Source organism: Monodelphis domestica, chromosome 1 (genome assembly GCF_027887165.1).
Source record: "Monodelphis domestica isolate mMonDom1 chromosome 1, mMonDom1.pri, whole genome shotgun sequence".
Taxonomy (NCBI): domain Eukaryota; kingdom Metazoa; phylum Chordata; class Mammalia; order Didelphimorphia; family Didelphidae; genus Monodelphis; species Monodelphis domestica.
In genome coordinates, this window is record NC_077227.1 from 287268542 (window position 1) to 287288541 (window position 20000).

The 20000-nt window shown below is 33.3% G+C and overlaps 1 protein-coding gene across 5 annotated transcripts in view; it reads right to left on the reverse strand.

The window, feature by feature from the left end:
* The window catches only part of MIPOL1 (mirror-image polydactyly 1), a 487859-nt gene that overhangs the window by 198724 nt on the left and 269135 nt on the right, over positions 1-20000 (reverse strand). The gene's annotated exons all lie outside the window — the stretch shown is intronic.

Here is a 20000-nt window from a genome sequence, read left to right on the forward strand (position 1 = left end):
TAAATTTTAAAAACTTGAATGTTGAAAATTTGAAGGAAAATTCTTTCCCAGATATCACATGTTTTTCCATTATTCTTCATTCATGATAAAAATATAGTATTCTACATAATGCTTATCGTGGCCCAAAGCAAAAATCCAGTTTTAAAATCTGCATCAACAATTATCTATTTCAAGTCAACACCATCATTCTCATTCGCAAATCTGCACTTGCTTTATAACTTTGAAACACAGAAATATAAAAGCACAAACCAAAAAATATATTAAAGCAAAGTATATAATATCTATTAATGATAAAATGAAAAAGAAAAAGAAAAATTTTTTTACCTTATTCAAGAAATGAGCACTGCTGAGAAGGCAGTCAAATCTAAATCAATCTCCAAATCACTTATTTTAAAGACTGCTTTTATGTAGGAGGGGTGTCAATAGCAACTTTGAAATTCCACAAATGTTTTTGTTTCATTCAATACCTACTATACTGAACATTAAAAAAAGAAAGCACTATGCATCAGAATCTGTGTGTCCTGTGACCTAACATAAATAAACATGGGAATTACTTTGCAAAATCAAATTTCTGTGCATCTTAGGCCATAAGCAGGTGTTTGTTGATTTTTTTAATAGGGAGAAGATTATTCAAAATAACATTATTAAGGAAATGAAATCTAAATTGGATAATAAGGCAATCAACATTATTAAAGAAAAACATTTCATGCCAATTCAGAAATGTTTATTTTTAACAAAGCTCCAGTCACATACTTTAGAAGCATTTAATTTTTATTTTTATTTAAAGTATTGTATTTAAAAGATGAAGCAGTAATGTCATTAAAAAGATATAATCTATTTGCTAACTATAGACAATCAACTGTGGCTTAAAGGAAAGCAAGCACACAACTTCTATCATCTAATTTAAAATTTCTAACACATTGCTTCATTTAACATGTGAAAGTCATTCTGAAACATTGAGACAAAGTAATTGATGTTAAGATTGTGAAATAAGTAAAAAAATACTTAAAATTAAGGTTAATAGTCCTTAATTGAGTCTACTGTACTAAGGCATGGTACCTGATAATGCATATAATACTTAAAGGCATAAGAGGATAAGTACGACAGTGTGTCAGCTTTATAAATTACTCTCCATGACTCTGGTAAGGGTTTGTCTTATCATTTTATATTACATTAACACTGCATGTCACTTCTATTTCTAGATAGTTTATTTGTGAACATGCCATATGAGCTGTTTTAAGATATAATTTGCTGTGTAAGTTAGCATAAGCTTGAGCATATAAAAGTTCAATTCAGTTGTATCAAATATTCCAGTTTACATAATACATAAAGAATTCATGATATATCAAGTTGATTTTGAAAATGGAGTCTATCTAATAGCAAGGCTTATATTTTGAGACCTCTAAGAAAGTATTTGAGTCAAAGGAATGGATTCTGAATAATCCCTTTAACTTTTCATATTCATAGTTTTAAAATATGTTTCTTGTGTTTATTAAACTATATTTATTGTCTTAAAGTTTTCAGATACAAGAATAAGATATATATAAAATAATAGTGTACAAACTATAATGTTATTTAATTAATCTTATTCTTGTTAATTGTTTCAGAAGGAAAAGCTTTTGCTGTTACTATAAACGGCACTTAAATCAAAAATAGAGAAACATTTTTGCTAAAATTAAATTCTATTTGGGTCTAAAAGAAACAATGAAAAGAAGTTCCCCATGAGTTTAAATAATTTTACATAATTGAGGGAAATATAAGGAAAATTAGAATTTTAAGTATTTTTAAAAGTAGATAAAGCAAAGCTAATATAAATCACAAAAGTAACATATGAGAAAATGTTTTTCCTAGGTCTGCTATTCTAAATATTAGATTGAAGTAAAGATGTTACTATGGCCCTCTGAAAGCATAAGTTTATAAAAGAAACATTTCCTTGATGTGCATGCCAAGCACAACTACAATAATACCAAAAGTCTTTCAAAATTTTAAGCAGAGAAATGATATCTGAAACACAGAGCCAAATGTAGTTGTAATGCAATAAGATCTTGAGTTGCATATACTAAAAAGGAACTATAAAATCTCTAAACTACCCGAGAGGCACTCATTCATCTGAAAAAGCAACAGAACTAGCCAATTTTTCAAGATTTTCTAAGACAATATAAGAAAACCTTTTCATAAAAAAGAAATATTTTATATTTAAAAAAATAAATATCTTGTTTCTAAAAATCTTATATTTTAAATGTTAAGCCATAACTCAAGATTTTTCAAAATGTGTGGTTCTACATGCTACTAGGAAAGAGTAATTTTTCAATACCCCTCCCTTCTTTTTGTTAAAATTAAAACCCATGCTGTCTAATCCTTGGAGTCAATCTGTAATTAAGGGGATTTGATGAGAGACCAGGCACTGAATTAATGATAAATTTTAATATCTGTTTTAATGCATCAACATAATAAAAAAAACTTACCAACACAATTGATTCTTTGTTTTTAAGGTATACAGTATAGAATATGGAATGCCTAGTAGAAAGCTAAATTTGAGTATGGCATAAATTTTTTGGTTGTTGTTAGTAAGAAACAGTGTTAGAAGAAATAATATCTGTGCAGTTTACAATCATATTTATCAGAAATTTGAGACAGTGTTTAAAAAGCCTAGTGAAAAATCATTTTGTAGAGAAAGCTACATTATTACACTTAACTGCTTTTATTGAAAAATTTCTATTATCATGGATTGAAGTGCTTTTCGTTCAACATCTAAGCTAACTTTATCTCAAATCTTGAGACTAAAAGATATTTCAATCTTTACTTGGCAGACAGAGCAAGTTGATTAATTCTATTTGGCATTATGATTAATATTTTAATGGTTAGAAAAAATATCTATTTTATTCTTTAAAAATTCCCAATTCAATAAGCAGTTGTAAAATTTTCATGTGTACACAATGTGTACTATATCTTCAGATCACTAACTACATTGCTCTCATTGCCCTTTACATGTAAAGTATTTGTGTGTCTATCTTCATATATGTATGCATATATCTATATACATATATAGTCATGCATATGACTAGTAGCTAGCCTGTATGTAGCATGGACAGATATGACTGAACTGGGCTCTGACCCAAACCATCTCCAAGCAACCTTATGATTTCCACCTTTGTGAAGAGCAATGGGAGGGCCAGGGCTGGACATTTGCTCCTTCACTTATGTATGTCCAAGGGGGTTAGTGGAATCAAATTATATCTATCTACTACATTTAAAACACTGATGGTCTTACAGTACAATTCTTTTGAAGTACACGATAAACGGCACATTCCGTAGCCACTGTAAAAAGGAACATAACAGTTTACCCTTGTCAGCTCAGCTCTCCATCAGATGCCTGGGACATATGAGCACACACACACACACACACACACACACACACACACACATGCATGCATGCATGAACACACACCATCCAAAAAAAGAGCATCCAAACCCATTTATACAAATGAAGACTAAATAGAAATTTGGAGAATTATAATTATTAGAGTAGGTGTGAGAATTCAGAAGAATAGGGGAACTTTTCAAATAGAAGTTCAATAAACTCTCAGCTTAACCAAGATGAGAAAGAGCTCACCAATGAAGTCTGCTTTAGGTAGTATCTAGGCTTTCAGGCACTGGATATCAAGAGACATGTTAGGGGCCAAGTTCCCCATATGTCTGCAGTTCCAGGGAGATGCCCCATTAGCCATTCAAAAGTTTGCCTTTCTCACCAGATCTCATTTGAACACCACTTATGAAAGTCTCTATGATTTATGCAGTCTGAGGACGGAAGTCTCTCAACTAACATATCTACCTCCTTATACTGAGCAATCAGTATCACAGAGCAGATCTTCAGAAAAGTGCCTCCGGCTTGAGGCAGGAGTGGGGTTGCATATGGAAATAGTTTAATAATTCAGATACTTCAAATCACATTAAGTTGAAATCTAGTTTATAATAATGATAGAAATATGGAAATTGTTTTCAGTAAGAAGAAAAAAGCGAAATGTTTCTTGATACTTTATATCTATTTAAAGATACTAGTTCAAATTAGAATTTTCATAAAAGAAAAAGTATGGTTGCCTCACTATGTATTGATATAAAGACATTATGGAGGTTAAGATCTAAATTTTTAAAATACGGATATTGACTATTAAAAAAATCATTGTTTTTATCAACAAAAAAAAGTTTATTGAATAATGTTTTCTTATTTGTTTTTGTAAACTCAGTATGTCAACGAAGTCCTGATTCAGAAAGACCTTTGTTCAAATCTTGCCTCCAAACACTACCTGGATGTGTGATCCAGAGAAAATAATTTCTCCTTCCAGTGGTCCAGGCAATTCTCTAAGATTACAAATCATGGAATTATTGACTCACATTCTTTATCTGGACTCATCTACACTGATGAAATCCTAGGTCTGGAAAATCCTAACCTCATAGAACAATGTCTGGAATATAGTAGATATTTAACAAATGCTTGTTGTCTTGAAATATTTCCTAATGTAATATGATCACAATATGATAATGAACATGTTTGCTCTTAGCATTCTATACCATGGAATATGGTTTAAAGCATCTCAATGGAAATGTGTTAAATTTGGGTAACAAGAGAGTGTCATATAAAACTATTATTACTGCTGGCTCTTGCCATTTGTTTTAAAATAAATCTCATTTTATTCTTTAATTTTTTTAAGTGACTTTTTTTTAACTTTAAAAAATCATCCTCTGGAATTGGAATAATTCAAGATATATTTTATATTTAACATGACAAACTTTCAATTTATAAAGCTCAATAGCTGTATTGCATTGTTGGTTTTTCAAAGTTCATTTTCATATGAATAATATGACTATACAATTAAGTTCTATAGATGTTGACTAGGCGTTGACTCTTTCTGGGTGATGTTTGTCATTTTTTCCTATAAAATATGTTCACATGCATTCCCAAATAAAATTGTCTAGGATGGCATGTTGTTTACTGGGAAAGAAGGTAAAAAATCAGCCAAGATTTAAATTTTCCAGAATATTGTATCAAAGTAACAGGGCTTCATTGTCAACAGATATATGTAATAAAGCCAAGAAAAAGGGTTAGGTAGTGAACAATGTCCTCTCTCATTAGCTAGTGAGCTCCTTGAAAATGAGGGCTTCTTTTGTCCTTTTCTGTATTCTCAGTGCTTAGCAAAGTGGCTGGCACATAGTAGGCTCAATAAATGCATGCTGACATGAATCATATTGAACAGGCTCCATACGCTGACTTTTTTTTCTGGCTAAAATTTATCTGTCACCTAAACTAAAGAAAATCTTGGGACCATCCTACCCTAAAATACGGCTGCAATATCTTGGCAGATGTAGGGGATAGAAAGAAAAGACTTAATTTTAGCTGTGGGACACAGCTTTTGTTAGCTGGGGAAGGTGGCTAAGACTAAAGAAATATGTGTCTGATCTTATTAGAGAGAAGTTCTGGCCTAGCTAGACCTGAAATTATAATGGAAGCTGGAAGCAGAGGGGAAGAAACAGTACAGAAATTTTCTATGTTCACCTAATTTATTTAAGATTTCACTCTTTATATTTGTCATTTACCCATTTTGAATTTATCTTGGTATAGAATGTAAGATGATATGATGGTGATGGAATTCTATTGTGCTAAAGGGAATAATGAACTGGAGAAATTCCATGTGAACTGGAATGACTCCAGTAATTAATTCAGAGTGAAAGGAGTAAAACCAGAACATTGTACACAGAGACTGATACACTGTGGTACAATTGAATGTAATGGACTTCTTTACTAGCAGCAATGCAGTGATCCAGGACAATCCAGAGGAATTTATGAGAAAGAATGTTATCCACTTCCAGAGAAAGAATTTTGGGAACAGAAATGCAGAAGGAAAACATATGATTAATCATAAGGTTCAATATGGGTGTGATTAGGGTTTTGATGTTAAAAGATCACTCTACTGCAAATATGAATAACATGGAAACAGGTTTTGAATAATGATACATGTATAATCCAGAATCCAGATGGGGGGGGGGAGGAAAAAGAGGGGATAATCATGAGTCATGTAACCATGGAAAATTTTTCTAAATAAAAAAAGGGGAAAAGAAATTTTCCTTCATGTTTATGTGTCTCATAGATATTAGGCATTATAACATCAATGGAATAATGCCCTATTAAGATTATGGACTCATATAACTAAACAGTCACCATTAGTTGAGCTGGAACTAGGAAAAAAAATTGCCTGACATATATGCTACACTCTGGGAATAAAAGCAGTGGAAGTGCTAGGATGATATTAGAGGAAGACATAGGCAGTGTTACAAAGACAGGAGGCATGAGCTTATTGATCTATACATGGGTAATGGTTACATGCATCCAGTATGTATAGCCATTATATTTGGTCTACATCTACATCTACATCTACATCTACATCTACATCTACATCTACACACATTCCCCACCAATGGAATTGTATTTGTGGGAGAGTATCCTAGATTTATGGAGGGAATGATCTACTAAAACTTTTCTTAGTATTCATTTTCATTATAAATCCTTTGCTTTTAACTAACTTTGTTCTCTGGCTAAAGAAAAAAGTAAACATCATCTGAGGATAATTTTAGAATCATAGTTTTAAGCAGATGCAGACCCATAAAGTATTTTGGACCAACAGTAGGCTATTATGGAAGACCTATGTAGCCCATATGGTACATTCATACATCTTGTATTTTTATGAGTTTCGTATGTAATAATGCCTTGATTTGGAAACAAGATATTATTGTACCTTAATACTAAAAGCCATTCCCCTTGACTGGTAGCACTGATTTTCCTAACAAATATGTTTCCCAATTATTATGTGACAGAAATTAGTTTCTCATGTGAATGCTAAGGAAGAATACTATGAATCATCAAATTCCTTTTTTTAATAAGTCGTCTCTACATTTTCTAAAATGCATTCCATTTTTTTAAATCATGGGAAACTATATAATGCCTTAACATGTAAAAGTCAAACTTTTACTATAGAGAAGCATGAACTATTATTTTTATAACCTGGGAAAGATCATTTGAAAAATGAAGTTCTGTGAAATGATTTTATATATGTAAGTATAATGAGAGTGGAAATTTGAAGTTCTTGATCCTGGCTAAATAGCATAACTTGTAAAATATTTCATTGGGAATTAACATTTAAGTCTTTAACTTACACTGACTGAAGTAAACATGCTAGCAAACTAAGTGGTAAATACCAACAACTTCTTTTGCTAGTTCCTATATTGTCCTTCAAAAATTTTGTATATTCCCCCCCAAATCATGAAGTAAATAGATTTGATTAAAGTGGACTCAAAAATACTGGGAAAAATTTGGGAAAGCAGAGGCACCACTTCCATGTTTTTTGGCCAGTTTAAACAGGCCTATGACACAAAGATAGTAAAGGTAAACAAGGTTTGGTCTCTGCGACTTTGAGAGTGCATTAAGGGGCCTTGGCTTCTGTGTCTCTGTTACCTCAGCCTCTGGTCTCTTAGAAGGCTAAAACTAGACTAACAATAGCATATAAAACTTGGATAAACAGGAAAGATTTTCAAGCAAAAAGGGCCAGACACCCATTTAGGAAATTGACAGGGAGGGGGAAGATTTCATTCTGAACCCATCCCCCAAGTCTCCTCAATGTCTACCCTAAACCTGAAGTTGATTCCATTGGTAATAGATACACTTAGAGGCTTTTTGAGATAAGAAGGTCATGATTGGGTCAGTTGAGGAATTTTGTTCTTTAAGATTCATGTAACATATCTTCATTGCTCAAAGACTACATTTTTCTTGGCTTTCATCCATTTTCTTACAACATTTTGAGCTGATTGAGCAGCAAAGAGAAACTGATCAGTGAATCATGTTATTGCTTCATTTGAAGCATTGATAAAATGACATAACACAGAAAATGAAAATATGAAAAAATTAGAAAAAAACTGTAGGATGCTGAGAGTGAAGAAAAAGAATGTATTTCATCTCCAAGATTTGCATTAAAATTGCAAAATCTTTAAATACTTTTAAACTATTTTAAATTACTTCTCTAATTTTTAATTTATCAAAATGACATAGTCATCATTATCTAAAATTGTTAAACAAAATTTAAAATTGTTAACATAAACACAACAACAAATACCTGGAGTTTTTACATCATTTGCATGAGAGAATAACCTTACAGCATGAGGGAAAAAATATAAGATAAAAAACCAAACCAAAATATACATAAGAAACTTGAATTCATACACCCACAGTGAAAAACTTCCTTATGTGGGATTCATCCAGACTGCATGATAGAATAAATGTACCACATCTATTGAGAAATAACTAATGACCTAAACGTTTTCTTGAGACTATCCCTAGTGAATTTATGCCTATTTAGATCTGACACCATTTGAAACTAACTGTATAATTTATTTTCATCAAGAAACTATATATAAGGCACTCTAATATACTGGGGACATATAAAGTAGAATGATGGTAAATAATGAGACAAAAAGATAAGTAAAAATAGAATCAATTGAGAAGTCATACAAATGGGTTTGGGAGGATGGGGAGGGGAGGTTACCTAGGTGGCTCAGTGGATTCAGAGCCAGGTCTAGATATGGGAAATCTTGAGTTCAAATTTAACCTCAGATACTGCCTAGTTGTGTGACCCTGGGCAAGTCACTTAACCACCATTGCCCAGCCCTTAATGGGATCTTCTGCCGCAGTAGTGATTCTAAGATAGAAGGTAAGAGTTTAAAAAAAAGAAATTATATTAGGTACTAAGTATTTATTTGAATGATTCCTTCAGTAAAAATCAAACCATTTCTATAAGAAATGTGATAAACGATTACAGAGTTGTAAACTGGATTTGCCTATTTTGTCTCCTATAATACCATTTATCACTTGTATTGTTGACAATTATACTTATTTATGTTTTGTCTCCTAAATAAATAGTACCTTTCTTGAAGGCAAGGTCTTTGTCTCCATACTTTACACAAACACCACCCATGAACTTAACAAAGGACTTGGACACAGTAGTTGCTCATTAAATGCCTTGAATGATTGAGAAAACAGATCAGGAGAATTTTCTCTACCTTTCCCCTATGGACCAAGTTAAAGAAGCAAGAGAATGAGATTATTAGTACAAATAAATGTTATTAAAAGGTGACATCACAAGCATATATATTCCCTTTTTAAAATACATTTAGTATGTATTATTCTTTCTCAACTGTTTTGATTTCCTTTGACCCTTCTGTTTTCTTATACCTTTTCTTTAGTTTATAACTGTAAGAGAAGCTAATAAGTAACAGCACATCTAAACAAGTGGGTCATTTTTATGTCAGGCTGATCCATTAGTCCTGTGGTTACTTAGGTCATTCTGGTCAAGTCTACATCCTCAGAGGGTTACTTCCTTTCTCATTCCTATTCTAGCTAAATGATTTTCCAAACATAATAGGAATTGGATTGGGAGTTCCCCTCTTCATTGTTGTTGTTGTTCAGTCATGTTTGACTCTTCTTGAACACATTAGGGATTTTTTTGGTAAAGATATTAGAGTGGTTTGTTATTTCCTCTCAAGATTATTTTACAGATGAGGAACTAAGGCAAACAAGGTTAAGAGACTTGCCCAGAACCAGCAGCTAGTAAGTGTCAAAAGCCAGGCTGGGTCTTCCTGTTGCCATTTAGCAGTCCATTCTCCACCCCACCCCCACCCCACCCCCCAAACACATCAATGCCTCTGGCTCTTTTGGGCAGAACCATAAAATAATTCTAGTCTATGTAAGGATTCTAAGTACAAGTCCAGGACTTCACTTCCTTACTCCTCTCAAATGCTCAAAGGCAGAGTCTTTACGACTTTCCATCTTATCACAGTAAGAGGTCTACTAGTCCTTTGGTATTTGTAACAAAGTATACAGTATGCAATCTCTCTCCAAGGAAAACATCTCTTCACCTTTCAAGGGATCCATTCATAATATGATAGACTGGAGATGTGGTTTTATTATTGCAATGGAATTATCTTGGGGTTTTCTCGCTAAAGCCACATTGCTATTTGAGTTTGAGAAGCTTGCCATCCATGAAAATCTAGATGTTAGGGGAGCATACATCCTTGGCCCATAAAGTATAGACTCGGTGACATTCTTCAAGCATATTTCTGCCAAAAAAGATCTTTCTTTTTTTTAAACTCTCACCTTCCGTCTTGGAATCAATACTGTATATTGGTCCCAAGGCAGAAGAGTGGTAAGGGCTAGGCAATTGGGGTGAAGTGACTTGCCCAGGGTCACACAGCTGGAAAGTGTCTGAGGCCAGATTTGAACCTAGGACCTTCTGTCTCCAGGCCTGGCTCTCAATCCACTGAGCCACCCAGCTGCCCCCAAGAAATCTTTCTGTAACATTCCCTTATGGGTTAAAATCCTAACCTTTCTTTTAAATCCAAACCTTAATTGTGGTGTCAAGTCATCATTTCTATTCCTTAATGCTTCTAATTTACATAGTTCTACTTCAAATGGAGGACAGTAAATCAGTTTTGAAATACTGCAACCTACATGAATTTTTTCAGGGTATTAATAAATATTTGAAAGATCTAGTAATAAAAAGAGGTGTAGACCTTTATGGTCTACATCTTACTTTACTCCCTTGTATACTTTTCTACAGTCCCCAATTATATTACTCTGTTTTGTTCAGTTGTTTTTCGGTCATGTCCAACTCTTCATGACCCCATTTGGGTTTTCTTGGCAAAGATACTAAAGTGTTTTGCCATTTCCTTCTCTAGCTCATTTTTCAGATGAGAAAACAGAGGGGGAAATGGTTAAGTGATTTTCCCCAGGGTCACATAACTAGTGTTGGAGGCCATATTTGAAGTCAAGAAGATGCGTCTACCTGACTGCAGGCCCAGAATTCTACCTATTGTGCTGCCTGGCTGCCCTACTCTGATGATCATGTAAAAAATGACCAAACCAATAAGGGTCAACCACATTTATCAACACAAAGTGGCTACAGATCAGAATTGAGATTATTGAAATATATGTGTAGTATCTGTAGATAGATATTAGGAAGAGGAAGTTGGGGGGAAAGCTGACATTCAGGGTTACTATTTCAGCAAGTTGTTACCACCCTATTATTCTTTTACAAAGTATGAATATTTCTCTGTCTCTCTCTCTCTCTCTCTGAGAGTGTAATTGAAAATTAACAATGCCAAGGCAGCAAAATGGCAAGAAGATTGAAAGCCAGTAGAAGAGATGGGAGGTCCAGGGTTCAAATATGACATCAGACACTTACCAGTTATGTGAGCCAGGGCAAATCACTTAACCCCCATTGTCCAGACCTTACTGCTCTTCTAACTTAGAACCAACACACAGAGTTGATTATAAGATGGAAGGTAAGAGTTTAAATTAAAAAAAAAAAGGAAAGAAAGAAATTAACCATGCCCTGGAAGGTATTAAATGACTTCTTAAAAAGGCAATCAGATAATCTGAATCATTCTCTTTTCTAAGATTTTAACTGAAGTTAATCCAAAAATCTCCTATCTTTTTTACCTTATACTTTCGTTTCTTCATTTGTATTCTTTTTTTTTTGCTGGTTTTTCTATGGTGTTTTTCTTGAGAATGTCTTTCCAACTCTTGTTCTCTTACCCCATAAATTGGTACCATCATTCTCTGTCACTCAGGAATACAAACTCAGTGAATACAAAATTCCTTATATTCATATCTCTACAATATCTCTCATGAATGTCCTCTTCTCTCAACTCAGATCACTATAACTCTAGTGAAGGCACTGATCACATCTAACCTGTATCATATTTCAATAATAGATTTCTTATTTTAAATCCATCATCCAGTCAGATGCCAATGTGACTTATCTAAAGTGAAATTCTGGCCATACCATAAAGATATACAATTCCATTCATTGTACATTAGCATCTCCATATTACAGGAACAAATATAAACATCTTTGGCATTTTAAAGAGTGTTATAACTGTGCTCTTCCTACCTTTCTAGTCTTCTTACTCCTCTTACTGAAACTTATTCTTCTCCACACACTAAATTTAGCAACACTGGCTTGCCTCTTTCCAATACCTAGAATGTTCTATTTCCTCTCCTCAATCTCTTATTTTCCCTGACTTCCTTCAAGATCCAGCTCCAATCCCATCTACTCCAGGAGATCGTCCTTGTTTCTTCCTGCCATAAATGCATCCCTTTTGCAATATGCTTTCTATTTACTTAGTCAATTACATGTTGTCTTCCTCATTAAAATATATACTTTTTGAAAATAGAGATTGTCTTTTTGATTTTTATTTGTATCTTTAGAACAGAGCACAGTGTTTGGCATATAATAGGTATTTATTGACTTCACTTCATTTCTTGCAGATTATGGCTAAGTATTATCATTGAATGATAAGTAGTTGTTTCCTGCAAATCAGATGGGGTATTTCATTGTTTTGACTGTGGTTTTCTTCATCCAACATAAGAAAACTGAATTTGATATTTCTAATGGAATTATTTTCATTTATGAGGGTAGCATCAAAAACAAATGATAGAATCAGCAGAATATGACACAACAGTAATTCCCAAAATTAAATTATGATAGTTAATGCAACAAATGAATATAAGATTATAATAAAAAAGCATAATTCATATGTGTTAATTGCTGAATGTAGTTCATGAGGCTTATGTGTAGTGATTTATACTAAAACTGTTAAAGGGGAAAATATGAACGTATCCAATAGAAATTATATTCAATATCCCAACCATGAAGGTCCCTCGAAGTGTGTGAGTAGTGTGTTTGTCTTCGTACAATAAGGATTCATTGGAAAACATATTCCAAAAATTAAAGAGCATTTTCCAGAAAGTGGGTGAGGACTGGAATGATCTCCAGGAATTGATGCAGAGTGAGAGGAGCAGAACCAGGAGAACATTATACAGAGACTAAAGCACTGTGGTACAATTGAATGTAATGGACTTCTCCATTAGTAGCAATGCAGTGATCCTGAACAACCCGGAGGGATCTACAAGAAAAACCACTAATACTTGGGTTAAGGGGATATGGTTGGGGATATAGACTCTAAATGATCATCCCAGTGCAAAAACCAACAATATGGAAATAAGTTTTGATGAAGGACATATGTAATACCCAGTGGAATTGTGTGTCAGCTACAGGAAGGGGTGGGTGATGGGGAGGGAAAGAATATGATGCTTATAACCAAGGAATAATGATTTAAATTGACAAATTAAATTAAAAAAATTTTAAGTGGGCGAGGCCAGAGCCACATTCATATGAATATTGTTATTTTTTCCCAGACTCCATTTTGAATAATATTAGTGAAGGTGTGATTAAGCCTGTTTAGGCACATATTAGAAAAGGGTGATCTCTTGTGTAAGCATAAGAAGAACCTTGTTTGAGACCAGAAGCTAGAAGAACTAGTGTCAACTGGTCGACAAATATCTTATACTCTTTTAATGTTGAATTATTTAGTTAATTAATTTGTAGTTTTAAGGTTCAGTCACTTTTGCTTAACTTAATTAAATAGTAGTCTGCTTTTCTAGCAAGCTGAAGAAAACAGGTATAACTGGCATTTCCACAAAGTGACACACACCTTTTACTTTTCTTTTTCCTAAAATCAACAAATAGATTTTTGCACTTAAGATATCCAGTAATTATAAACTACTGATTGACTTTAAAGAGTATCATTTCAGTCTATATTACAGAAGTTTATATGATTGCACAAGTATAAGCTATATCAAAATGCTTGCCATTTCAGAGTGGGGAGCAGGGAAGGGCAGAGGGAGACAATTTGAAATTCAAAATTGTAAAAAGCAAATGTTAAAATTTGTTTTTATATGTAACTGGAAAAAATACTAAGAAAAAGAAGTTTATGATAGGATGCTACTTTGTATCCCATGGCTTACCATTAGCTATAAAATCCTATTTTCTCTACTGCTTCCTGTAGGTAAATTTGGGCAGCCAACTAATTTACATTACCTAAAAATACTTTGGTAGCCTAATAATGGTCTCAAACAATAATAATAATCAAAAGGTAAATAAATAAAACATTATATCAAGGACAAAATAATAAATAGAAATACCAAAGTATACTTTATTTGTGCCCAATTAATCAACAAATAAACATAGTGTTAATATTTTGAGCACTATGATCAGAAAGTAGTTATTTAAATTCTCTGATTGTCCCAAGGGCTCCCAAAGAACAATGATTTCATAATCATGAGGTCAGAGAAAAAACAGATTTCAGGTGAAAAAGAAAGGGATTTTACAGAAAATTTGAGCAAACTATATCCATCCAATTAAGGAGAAAATACCAAATTATTTAGTTTTTTTGGTAATAAAAATAAATTTTTAAAGTTATAACAATGTCTATGAATAAAGGAGCTATATTACTAGTCAGAAGAGATTATGAAGTCTTATCTCTATACCCTGCATATTATAGCATAGTATATATCACTTTAGAAGAGATTGAAATTTATTTCCATATGTAAAATAATTAACACTACGTCTGAGAAACTAATCTCTAAACATATTCCTTTATGTAATATTACTGTAATGAGCTAAAATAATACAAAGAAGAAAGGCCTTCACACTTCACCCTGAATTTAGAGATTCATATGAATTAAAATTGATTATAGGAAAAGTTGCTTATTGTTTGCTATATCAGAAGCTCCACAAATCCAAGGACTATATTATTTTGTTTATCTTCCTGAAAGATCATCAAGGATAATTTATTATTGTTGTTTATCATGTAATTTCCTCACAGCAGAGGAAATCCTGATGTGAATTTTTTTCCTCCAAAAGCAGCTCTTAATATATTGTGTATGAAACTAACATTTGTCTTCTTGTCTGTCACTTATTGTCCTAGAGAGTGAGTTACCTGGTGGTACTCAGAAGTTAAGTGACTAACACATAATCTCATTGCCAGGATGTGTCAGAGGCAAGACTTGAACCTAGGTTTCTAATTCCAAGGCTGGCTCTCAATGAGATATTGCCATCCTACGAACATTCAATAAATATTAAATTAATAAGTCAACAAATAGTATTTCTGAATAACTCAGAAAAAGGAAGCAAGTTGATTAGAGAAGAAATAACTAATGTTTACATATAAATACTTTGACAATCAACTATTAATATTTATAACCTTATGAGATCATACATTATGCATGATGCTATGTTACAGAAAGTATGAAATGGGAATTTAACTTCGAGTTTCTGAGTAATTTAGATTATGCAAGATATGGAAGAAAAACTTTTTCAAAAAGCATGATTCAGGGGGCAGCTGGGTAGGTCAGTGGATTGAGAGCCAGGCCTAGGGACAGGAGGTCCTGGGTTCAAATCTGACCTCAGACACTTCCCAGCTGGATGACCCTGAGCAAGTCACTTATCCCCTATTGCCTAGCCCTTACCACTCTTCTGCCTTGGAGCCAATACACAGTATTGACTCCAAGTCGGAAGGTAAGGGTTTAAAAAAAAACAACATGATTCAATGATTCAGAATAAATAGAGAAAATGTTATAAAAACATTTTTTGTAATAAATTTTGAAGGACTTTAAGAATAAATAATTTCAGAAATTAGAAATTAGAAATTCAGAAATAAAGCAGTGAAAGGAGGCAAGTTTTAAAAAGTTAGCTTGTATTAAATAGGAGATATTTAGGAAATAGTGGAGTTATGAAAGTTTTTTTTTAAAGTATATTTATTGATATTTATTTTTTAATACAACAGATATTTCTAAATACTAGCAAGTCTTGTTTAAAAGCACATCTCACAAGAAATATATTACTGGCTATTAACAGAAAAGAAAGGTGAATACTTAAACTTTGTCAATATGGAGACCGTAGTCACTCATATTTAATAAGAGATTTTTTACCTCTTCAATGGAACTTTATTTACATTATTGTAAGTAATACTGTATTTATACATTCTTTGGAAAGTTGGACAAAGGAGTTAGCTGAGTAGATTTTATTTCATATACCAAAACAAGAAAATATACTATGTAACTAAACATTTGGTAATCACATACTGCAGTTCTAATGATATTTAGCAGGAAAATTATTGTAACTCTTGTTGAAGATAAAGTGACAGAAATTCTATGTACTTCATAAAATCATCCAAATCAAATTGACATCAACATAAAGGTAAGAAAATATGAGGATGGGTAGAAATCAATGGGAAAGTATGGTTCAAAAAAATAAAGCAAGTACGGTTCAGAAAATGAATGAGTTAAAATCTTATAGGCTATATAGAAATCTAATAGCACTATATGAGGAATATTTTCTTAAATAAAAGCATTGATAGGCACTGGAATAATAAGCACCAAATAACATAAAAGGGATTGAAACTGATTATGTATTAAAAAACATGAAGGACTCATGGATGTAGAAGTTATCCTTTCTTCATCTGCTTTTGCACAATCAGACCACTGACTTATCAGAGCTAAGATCGGGATTCATAATAAACAAAAAGAAAGAATAAGTAATAAGGAGAAGAGATTGCATGCAATTAAAAAGATTTAACCCTGAATTATTTAAACAAGTTATTAAATTTTGTAAAATGGGAAGATGACAATAAATTAGAAGACCAATGTAAACTCCTGACCAGTAGACTGTTTAATTGATAGTATCTTTACTGACTACTACACCACTGCCACATACTAAGCACTAGTTGATAATTGACTCATTCATAATAACTTCATTCAAAAGTTAAATCACTCTAAATTACAACAAAGTAGTCAAAGAACAGAAAAAGTACTCAAGGTGACAAAGATGCAAAACTGAGAGATGTTTATGAAAATAAACACTGTTATAATAAAAATCCTCTAACTCACTGACTAGAGATCAATGAACAGTTTCACCAACAGTACAAAGTGTTCCCATTTTCCTGAAGCATTTCCAACAGCTATCATTTTTACTTTTTGTGAAACATCTTTTCAATACAAACATTTACTAAGGTTGTTCTATAGCAGCAAGTACTAGAACAGCACTCCTTTAAGGAACTATAGAATTAAATGAGTAGGACACCCAGAATGCTCCACAGATACCTTAGTGTCAGTGAAAAAGCAAAAAAGGATTGTTGGATGAATCCCCTGTTGTGAACTTCTAGTAGGAGATGAATGAGAGTTGTAGAAGAGATGCAGGCATGAAGGCATTTTAATTCTAGATGAGAGAACTCCCATATTAATTCCTAATTGCTAGAACTATAAAAAGTAATGAGATAATAGATCCACTTGACTATTGTCAATGTGTATACTGTTTTGCTTTGTTTTGGTTTTATGCCTGCCTTCCTTTGTATAATTTCAAAAAATTTATGACATATTTTTCTGATTTTAATGTCACTTCATAATACAGTAATTATTTTTAGATTTATATAGCATAACTTCTTCATTCATTTCCAAAGCACTGGATACACAATTCCAGGTTTTTGGCTTTCTGCCTTGGGGACTTTGCAGTGGGTAATTCTTTGCCCTCATAAAGATGTGCCTCTCACCTTAGAATTTTATTATCTCATTTTTTTTTCCTTCCTACCTCAAAGTCCTATGACAATGAACAAAGCAGCAGGTGTAGATGCAGGTCATGACAGAGGAACATCTTATCCCTGGATGAAGTAGTAGTGGGATTTGGTAGCCCCTTAAGTGTCTGAGCAGCTTCTTCTAAGAACAGGACTACTCACCTCCTGGCATGATGAAGGGGACAGAAAAAATACCTTAAAATTGGCAACTTCACCTAACCCTGGTCTGCTTACCATAGTAGGTGGAGATCCTACCCTTTTTACAAAAACTTACAAAGATGATTTCATTCACCATTGGTAGATGAAATGTGTCCACACTTATAGACAATATAGGTAGTCTTGAAGAGATAAACATTTCTTATTGTGAAAGAACTCAGCAGATATCCCATCGAAATAGCAGCCCTGAGAGAATCAAGGCTGAGAAATGAAAGTCAGCTTACTTAAATCAGAACTGGATACACATTTTTTTGGAGCAATCACTGTGATGGGGAGCAAGATAAAGATGGCATAAGTTTTTCAATCAAATTTAATCTAGCCAAAGTTTGTTTACCAACTCAAAAGTGTGAATCATGGGTTCATGACAATGCATCATTGGTGCCTATGCTCTTACCATGATGAACCCTGATGAGGTTAAAGAGAAATTTTACAAAGATCTGGAGACCCTTTTCAATAGTGTGCCCAAAGAGGAGAAACTTGCAATTCTGGAAGACTTTAATGTCAGAGGAGGCATAGACTATAAGACATGGTAGGGAGTCCTTGGGAGGAATGGAGTTAGAAACAGTAACAACAATGCTCAGTTACTATTGAAGGCTTGTGTTTCTCATATTCTACTTATTACCAGTATTGTCTTCAGTTTACCTAAATGCAATAAAATTTTGTGGATGAAGCCTTGAAGTAAACATTTAATAAACTGTCATTGTAAAAAGAAGAGATGCGAGAGGGACTAAATTTGTGGCAAAGAGAGCTGGACCAACCATAGACATACTCTCCAAGCTAAACTTTTATAATCAACAACAGTGGCAGCCAAGGAAAGATGACTACCAGAAGACTTTATGTCAACAATTAGAGCAATTTTCCTTGCAATAACAGTTTGTTGCTGATTTGGAAGGAAAACTGTGCTAACACATACTTGGGAACAGTGGAGCTAAAAAGGAGTGGGCAGTGTTCAGAGATTTGTTGTAAAAGACCACATTTCCTCATCTGGGCCAAAATCTTATAAATATCAGGATTGGTTTAATGAAGGGGATGGGGAAGCTACTAAATGAAAAAAGAATTTCCCTCCATAGGGTTTACCAGCAAGATAGTTCATCTGTCTCTAAAAAGGCAATGTTTAATTCCATCAAAAGATAAGTGCAAATAAAGCTTAGAGAGATGCAGGATTCTTGGATCAGTAAAAAAGGCAGATTAAATTAAGTTTCATGCTTATAGAAACAATCCAAAGAAATTCTATAATGCTCTGACAGCTATTTATGTGTCAAAGACCCATAGTGCATCTCAACTACAGAGAAATGATGGAGTCACATTGATTAATGATAAGGACACAATCCTGGACAGGTGGACTAAATACTTTCATAGTGTGTTCTTAACAGAATATCATCAATCAGTGATGAATTGACTATATTCCTCAAGTTGAAATTAATTCCTCACTAGCCAAACTTTCAACTGAAGAAGAGACTTTGAATACCACTAGGTTGCTGTTTTTTTTTTTAATGTGGCAATGCACCTGGTGCTGATTCCATTCCAGTAGATTCATAAGGCACTATTCATACAAAAAAATGACTGAAATCTTCTGAGTTTTATGGCAAGATTATCCCCCAGGAGATCACAGATTTCTCTAAAAAGGAAAAGGACAAGGAAATAGATTATCTGTGATAATCACAGGGCAACAGAGGTTGTCTCTCTTAGTCACTGCTGGCAAGATTCTTGCCAGAGTTCTCCTTAAATGGTGTATCCCTCATTTGGAAGAAGGTCACCTACCTAAGAGCCAATGTGGCTTCAGAAAGAGCCAAGGAATGGTCCATATGGTGCCTGCAGTCCAACAACTATAGGAGAAATGCCAGGAACAAAATAAAAGAAGGCATACAACATTTATTGATCTGGCCAAGGCTTTTGATGTCAGTTGTGGGAGCATGGTGGAAGAACATAGCAAAAGTTGGTCACCTGGAGACGTTCAACAGTTATTTATTGTATACCAATTCCATGATGGTGTGCTTACAAAGGTTCTAAATAATGAACAATTTCTCACACTTTTTCAGTCAGACCATCGGGTAAACTCATAACAATAATGGTGAAAATAACATAAAGGAAGAAGTTTAAGAGGGTATCACAACTACCCAGAAAAGAGAACCTATCTATAAGTAGATAGGAAAAATGAGCAAACAACAAAAAAGGACCTAATTCTAAAGAACTTTTATGGAGACAAAGAACAAGGTACAGACAAAAAAAGGACAGCAAAAGCAAAGGAAACACGTGGAAAGACCAAAAGAAAA